Source organism: Nicotiana attenuata, unplaced genomic scaffold (genome assembly GCF_001879085.1).
Source record: "Nicotiana attenuata strain UT unplaced genomic scaffold, NIATTr2, whole genome shotgun sequence".
Classification (NCBI taxonomy): domain Eukaryota; kingdom Viridiplantae; phylum Streptophyta; class Magnoliopsida; order Solanales; family Solanaceae; genus Nicotiana; species Nicotiana attenuata.
In genome coordinates, this window is record NW_017671057.1 from 354,644 (window position 1) to 363,543 (window position 8,900).

Below are 8,900 nucleotides of genomic sequence, written 5' to 3' on the forward strand. Positions count from 1 at the left end.
ACCCTTATACGATACAACTTTACGCGTTAGGGTACGAGGTAAGCCTACGATGAAATCCATATTGATTTACTCCTATTTACAAGTGGAATCTCCATAGCCTAGTAACTAACCCACCGGGTTTCTGATGCTCAATCTTAACCTGCTGACAGTTAGGCACTGAGCAATAAACTCCGCTATGTCCTTTTTCATTCCGTCCCACCAATACACTTCCTTGATAACATTATACATCTTTGTCGCTCCTCGATGGATAGAACAAAGATAATAGTAAGTTCCTCCCATAAACTGCCTATGTAGCCCTGCAACATTAGGGACACATAATCGTCCTTGATATCTGAGGACCCTATCTTCTGTAATTTCAAACGGTGTCTTCTCCATCTGAAGGGTGGTATCCCAATAATGAACTAACATAGGATCCTCGTACTGGCGTTCTTTTACTTCAGTTACAAAAGAGGATGTTGTCGTATCTTGAATAGTAATTCCAATATCACCTGAATCCAGTAACCGAACTCCAAGACTAGCTAGCGGATGAACCTCATGGGCTATTCTCCTCTTTTCTGGCTGTAAATACGACAGGTTACCCACAAATCTACGGCTGAGGGCGTCGGCTACTACGTTCGCCTTCCCCGGATGGTATAAAATATCAACGTCATAGTCTTTAAGTATCTCCAACCATCTCCTTTGATGTAGATTAAATTCCTTTTGGTTAAAGATGTACTGGAGGCTCTTATGATCTGTATAGATATCAACATGAATGCCATACGAGTAGTGCCTCCACGTCTTTAGTGCATGAATCACCGCGGCTAACTCTAAATCGTGGGTCGGGTAGTTCTTCTCTTCCTTTCTTAGTTGTCTAGAAGCATAGGCTACAACCTTACCATGCAGCATCAAGCCTGGAAACTCCGTTCGCAAGCGTCAGTCCATTGAAACTTTGCTCCCTTCTGAGTCAACATCGTCAAAGGTGCTGAAAGGGAAGAAAATCCCTCTACAAATCTCATGTAATAACCTGCCAAACCAAGAAAGCTACGAACCTCCGTCGGTGTTGTGGGTCTAGGCCAAGTCTTTACTGCCTCAATCTTTTGTGTATCCACTCGGATGCCTTCATCCGAAATGATATGCCTAAGGAAAGCTACAGAGTTCAATCAGAATTCACATTTAGAAAATTTTGCATACAACTTCCCTTCTTGTAGAACTCTAAGCACAGTACGCAGATGATCAACATGCTCAACCTCTGAACGAGAATACTCAAATATATCGTCGATAAATACAATTACAAACATATCTAAAATGGGCCTGAACACACGGTTCATCAAATCCATGAATACTGCTGGGGCATTGGTCAAACCGAACGACATAACACGAAATTCGAAGTGCCCGTATCTGGTTCTAAATGCTGTCTTCAGAATATCTTCCTCCTTAACCCTTACCTGATGGTACCCGGACCTCAAGTCTATTTTTGAAAAACACTTGGCACCTTACAACTGATCAAATAAATCGTCAATCCTCAGGAGCGGGTACTTATTCTTGATCGTCACCTTATTCAACTGTCTATAATCAATCCACATCTGTAAGGAACCATCTTTCTTCCTCACAAATAACATAGGTGCTCCCTATGGTGATGTGTTAGGTCTGATAAAGCCTTTTTCAAGCAAGTCCTTTTAGTTGTTCTTTCAACTCTTTCAGCTCTGCGGGGGCCATTCCATAAGAAGGAATAGATATTGGGTGAGTATCTGGTAGTAGGTCAATAGCAAACTCAATTTCTCGCTCTGGCGGGAGACCCAGAAGCTCATCTGGAAAAACATCGGGGAACTCATTAACCACTGGGATGGACTGAATGGTTGGTGACTCTACTTCCACATCCTGAACCCGAACTAAGTGATAAATACAACCCTTTCTAATCATTTTCCTCGCCTTGAGATAGGAAATAAATCTACCTCTCAGCGACGTCGTATTACCTTTCCACTCCAAAATAGGTTCCCCTGGAAATTGAAATCGGACTATCTTTGATCTACAATCGACATTGGCATGAGAAGAAGCCAACCAATCCATACCCATTATAACATCAAATTCTACCATATCCAACTCGATTAGTTCCGCTACGGTAGGTCGACTATGAACTACTATTATGCAACCCCTATATACTCGCTTAGCTATCACTGAGTCCCCAACAGGTGTAGACACCTCAAAAGGTTTAACCAATTCAGGTTTTATTTCAAACTTACTAGCAACTAACGGAGTAACATATGATAAGGTGCAACCCGGGTCAATCAGTGCATATACATCATATGATGAGACTGATAATATACCTGTAACAACATCAGGCGATGACTCCTGGTCCTGTCGTCCTGCCAACGCATAAATGTGATTCTGAGGACTGCTCGAGCTAGATGCTCTGCCTCTGCCTCTACCACGACTCATTAGTGCTTGTGGACCTTGCCCAGGTGGGCGTATTGATGATGACAAACCAGCTACAGATCCCGCTGGCTGAGCTATGCTTGCATCACCTCTCATCGGACAATCCCTCATAACGTGGCCCGGATAACCACCAGTATAACAAACACATAATCCCATACGGCACTGCCCGGTATGCTGCTTACCACATTGAGCACATCGTGGCAAGGACGGCCTCATCTGATTTGACTCACCCCTATACTGAGAACCCGAGGCCCTAAAATTTTGACCAGACCCTCAATATAAGGAACGATCAAATCTCATACCTCCAAACTGAGGGGGCGTGCTAGCCGATGTCTGGGCTGGATACCTCGGGTACTGCTGCCTCTGACCACCTCGAAACTCACAAAAAGGACCCGATCTCTTGTTCTGGGCCTTATCATGCTCATGATCGGCCCTCTGTTTCTATTTACGCTCCTCTAATCCCTGAGCGTATGCCCGAATACGAGAAATATCCATGTCTGACTGAAGTGAGACCGACATACAATCGTTAAGCAAGTGAGGCTCTAATCCCATCACGAACCGGTGAACCCGATCCTCCATCTTAGATACAATAGTGGGTGCATACCTAGCCAACGAATAAAACTGAAGACTGTACTCCCGAACACTCATGTTACCCTACCGAAAGGTCAAGAACCTATCAACTCTGGCCCGTCTAAGCTCTGGTGGCAGATAATGACGAAGAAAAGCTTTTGTAAACTCCTGCAATACTGCTGGAGGGGCATCCTCACCTCTGGACAATTCCCAAAACTCATACCAATTAACTGCAATATCTCGGAGTCTATACGAAGCTAGCTCAACTGACTCAATCGCAGTGGCCTTCATTACTCGTAACATCCTCTGCACTCTATCAATAAATACCTGAGGGTCCTCATTCGGATCTGCCCCAGTGAATACCGGAGGGTCTAATTGATGAAGTCATGAACCATCGTACTGATGGACCTATCTGCATGACCAATACCTATTTCCTGACGCTGTGCGGCTACTAATTGGATTAATAGCTGGATGGCATCTCTCATCTTCTGACCCGGTGTATCTGGCTGAGGTACTGAATGGACAGGGGCGGGCGCTGGAGCTGGTGCCTCTTGGGGCTCTTCTGGAAAGGTGGGGGATGTGAAGTCTGAGATGGAACCTCACCATGAGACTCTCACCGAGCCCTGGTAACTCGTGGCGCTCGACTAGTAGTCTCACCAGCCACGGACTTTCCCTTCTGGGCGGCCGTACTCTTTGGAGGCATCGCTGAAAATATAATATATCGTTAGGAACAAGAATTCTTGTATCGCACGATCTGAGATAAAAGGAGAGGATAACATCCTATATCATGTAGCCTCCTGTCTATAAGTGTGGTGCACAACACACCCATAAACAAGACTCTACTAGACACGGTCTGTAGACAACCCTAGGATAGAACTGCTCTGATACCACTTTTGTCATGACCCAAACCGATGGGCCGCGATGAGTGCCCGAGTCCTACCTGTCAAACGCCCCTAAGAATGCGTCTAAGATATAAACCTGAATAACATCTGCTGAATTACGAGAATAATGTACATGAAGGAAATCTGCCCAAAAGGGCATACATACATATACGTGCAACATATGTAGGGCGAGCTGACAAGGCTGTTGTAGACAAGTATACATCTCAAAACTGGAAGCCGGCAAGGCCACATGCTATCCAACTAGACATACTGTCTACAAACCTCTAAAAGAAATATAACTGTACAAAGACGGGACTAAGCCACGTCATACCCATATATATATATACACATATCGTACCAAAATCAAAAGCATCTTCGGGTCAAGTGGAGCACGCCAACTCTCGCTGATCAGGGATCCTAAGAAGGGGGACCGTCACCTTGCCTACCTGCACTCGCGGGCATGAAACGCAGGCCCCGTGAAATAGGGCGTCAGTACGAAAAATATACTGAGTATGTAATGCATGAAAATCTGTACGTAAAAGGAATAGATGAAACATGGAATAAAGAAATCCATCTGTAATTCAGAATAACTTTGTAAACTCTGAAACATTTATAATGTTATGCACGTGTATATGAATGACGTGTCATGCATGAGTATAGGTGTACACAGCATCATCAAGCCACTGAGGGCATCCCATCATATCATCTCAGCCACTGTGGGGAACATCATCAACATATACCAATTGATCAGGTGTATAGCACCGTAACCTTTTCTCATATCCCATATACATATATTTACATATATACGCGTATAAAACGCCATCTGGTCATGGGTCAATGCACATGTATAAGTGAGTGAAATGCATGAGAAATATGTAATAATTTCAATATTCCTTCCGGATAAGTTTTTTTCAACTGCGTATTATTCTGAGACCCATGAACAGAAGATAATAATAATTCACATGGGGAATCAAGAATATAGACACCCCTAGTATTTCTATGAATAGAGTAATTTATGGAAATTGTGCGTTTACTCGTTTCTTCTGTATAATTTGGATCGTGCCAAAAAGAAAGAAGGGATGACCTTAACATACCTGGAGTAGGGAAAACTCTGTATAATATTCTTGGCGAAGATTGCACCTAAAATATGTAGGAAAAGGTGCCCATGGTTACATAAAAAATAACTAAGACTGCTAAACTCTAAATCTAAAATATATGAACCTTGTTGCCAATCTTCACAGTTCCTATCTTGGAACCAACACTTATTTATTGTTATTGATCCATTATATGACTCATTACTAAAGCAATAAATCCGCTCTCCTGCCATCTCGACGATTGACTTATTCAACTCTAGGCTCTTATGAGTTCCAACGACCAGGCGCTAATTAGGTGATAATTGGTACGACCACGCTGGCCTCTTTAGGAAGCAGTTGCTTATGAATGCAATTTCTCGGTTCGAGGTCCGAGTGGCGGCATAACCGTCCTTCTAAAAGATAAATATGATCTTTATAATAATCAATTCCCCGATTTCGCTTTTTTAGAATTAGGTAATTATAGGGACAACCTTCCTTTTTAAGATTTTTGATATTTTCAACCTTAGAGCTATATATTAAGTCACATTTCCTTTTCGATCGTTTCAATTGGTAATTAACAATTCATTTGATTACCTCTTTTAGTCATGAAATCGTAAAAACTATACATAATCATCAGACAAAGGCATAATAGTTACTTTTTTTTCTGTATAACAGGATTATTAGTTATCGTTGGATTTCTTCTGGACATTTCCCACTAAGCGATTTATATGATAATTAATTTCCTTTCCAATGGATTTCCCTTATTACATATAATTCCGTATTTCAAAAAAATGTTTTTAATTTTTAAAGTAAAATAACTGGCCCTAGTGAATATTTTTACCAAGGCCTTTGCTTACGTCAGGGATCTTAACCTGAAATACACAATACTGTGATATTAGTGAACTGCTACGTTCATCGAGTGGTTAAATAATTGCACCGTAAAGTATGATGATATTGGTCTATGCAGCCCTTTTATGTGGAATCATTATTATTCAGTAGCCACTTCTAAGTGTATTAGGATTTCCAGAAAAAACAGTACAGCCTTTTTTTTATAAGAGTCACATGGGTTTTTGAACGAGTCATTTTTACTGGGGTGATAATGTTTACATCTAAAAATACTTTCTTTTATATGTTTCTGCATAAATAATCCTATTACAGGTCCCAATTGATTCAACAAATGTGGATTATTAGGAGTTGGTTATCGGGTTAATTAGTTTAGGATTTACTTTTTTAACCATAGGGAATCCTTTCTGGAGCGGCGTATGGGCTAATTGAAGCGTGGGGGTCGTATTGGAATTGGATCCCAAAAGAACCTTGGGCACTTACTATTGATTACTATGGAATTCGTATTTGCAATTATAAAATTTTAACATCTCGAACAAATAGAATTTGCACGAGGGTAGCAAAATTCCTGTCTGACATTTGTATGGCGGTCTATAGGCTTTCTTAATAAATTTAGGATACTGCTATTTGGGCGGTCATTATTTTCTAGAAATAGTTGGGTGTTGATGTTATGGTTCTTTTCCATCAACTCATTTAAATTGAATTCAAGACAAGTTATTACAAATACAAGAGCGGGCGGCGCATTGTATGAACCAAGCAGTGCGGTACCGTCGGTGAATCATAATACAATTATTTCGATTCACAACGGTGTTTGCTACCACTATATATGTAGTTCCATTTCATTGTTTTTACTTAACTTTAAGAGTTAAGAGAAGAAAAAAAAGTCTTCTTTTTTCATTGTCTCAATGAATGTTTTTCAAAAACAAACATAGTTTATTTATTTCAGTACACCAATTATCATAAAAAAAATTAGATACGAACTAACTTCGACCTTGTCAACTGCTAATCGAAGAACGAAATCCGGGTATATACCTACCTATATGAGGGTAAAAAGTTATGGAAGATTCGAAAGAATACTCTTCCTTCGCGGGCCCAGAATCAAAAAAAAGAATCCTTCGGGGCATTTAAATACTTTGTAATCATAGAAAAAATCTGCGTACATATGATAATGAAACTGATAATGAGGAGTTTAATGATCATACCAATTGCCATTACAAAAGTAATTAGTATTTTTGGAATGTAAGATATTTTTGGCCGAGTAAATGTAATTCTCAAAAAAAAGATTCATATCAAATATTTATCGGCAACAAAACGCCACTACATACCTGGTGAGACTATACAGAAGGGAGCCATCGAAAGCTACTCGAATCAAACCATGACCAGCTGAACATTTTTTGGCATTGGAATAGCTGATTTTTCCCAGACACGATTATATCGGACTAGATACGAAACAAGGCGGATTTTCTATCATAAGTCGTTCCTCGCCAAAGAAAAACAGTATGCACCAAATAAATCCATTGAGATATTATTAATATATGTAAAAGGGCTACCTTAAAGTCCGTTACGGTTTAGTAGGAACTACATCTCCTAGTAAAGATTTATGAAACCCATCATGAGAGAATCAGAGGACTTAGGCATTCTTTTTTTTAAAAATTCCGTTTGGCCAGAAGATAGTTTGAGCTGCATAGACATTATTTGTATTGAACTATTAATCATCAAAACAAGGAGAAGATAATAGAAGGGCCATGAGGTAATAATCCTATTGATTATCGAATTAATATCATACCTTCCCATTTCTTAATAAATTCGCGGCTAGAAGCATACAAGTACCTCTAGTAATGTGCTTATCCATGGGTATTGGTAACCATGTGTGTAGCTAAGGGGGATAATGGGCGATGTTACAGGCAAAAGCCAATAAAATCAATATAGAATTTATTTCTAAAACCAAGGATACTGACTGATTAAACCCTGATGTTTCAAAATTTAAAATGTTGGTTCATTAGAACCCAATTAAAGAACACCAACAACTCCCATTAAGAGAAAAACGGAAACGCCCCCCGTGGTACAAAATAAATTTTTGTAGCTGATTACAGACGTTTCTTACATCACCACATGTCATAGTAAGTTAGACTATAACAGGAATTAATTCTAAAAATCCCACATGATGAGACGGGAGTAAATAGGTCCGAGATCGGAAAATGAAACCAAGTTGAACCACTGTACATTGCTAACATGAGAAAAAGTGGAATAATTCGAGAATCTCGAGTAAACTGGCCAAGCCGCTTATAAGTAGCTAAAGTAGTGATACAAATCACTGTGTAATCAATGGGCGGGCTCCTATAGAAAGTCCATCTTTTTAACTAATGCTCCAACTGGAAAATCAGAAAAAAATTGATCCATTTATATCTACCACTAAGTTGTGATTAATGGATCATACCGATTGGAAATGATAAACAAAACGCATAGTCGTCTAGAATGGTATCTAATAATACATATTATACTTGGTATTATAAATTATCATCACCACGCCTAGTATATTACCGTTTCTATTTCCTCTTATCGCGGGAAGACAGAAAATATGGATGCCGCTAAAATAATCGGCAAAAAACTACAAATTTATTATGTTCAACCAATAGGAAATATTCGTGTTAGCGAGCGACCAAGATAACTTGACATGAAATACACCAGCCTATTAAACATTCATAAAAACAAAAACACAGTAAATTAAGAATAAGTCAAGTGTTAAAAAAAAAAAAAAGAATAAACAAAAATAATTAGTCAAGATAATCCCACTACATAAGTAATTTTACAAAATCAAATAATACTACATACATTCCAGACTAACTTTTACATCGAAATCGACAACTTCTAGTAGCTTACGGTGGTCATGTTCTCAGAGGTCCGCTGTAGCTGCGCCATGTCATGCTAATCACCTGAACTCCAACTCTTTTCGTGGCCTAGCCTCTACCTCTCTAAGCCCTCTGATGTCAACCTCATCACACCTCCTTACCAAGAGATGTCTGTGCTTATCCCTCCTCACATGCCAAACCATCCTAAGTCGTGCTTCCTACATCTATCTTCAATAGGGGCCATTATTTTTGCTAAAATAATGCCTAGTCTA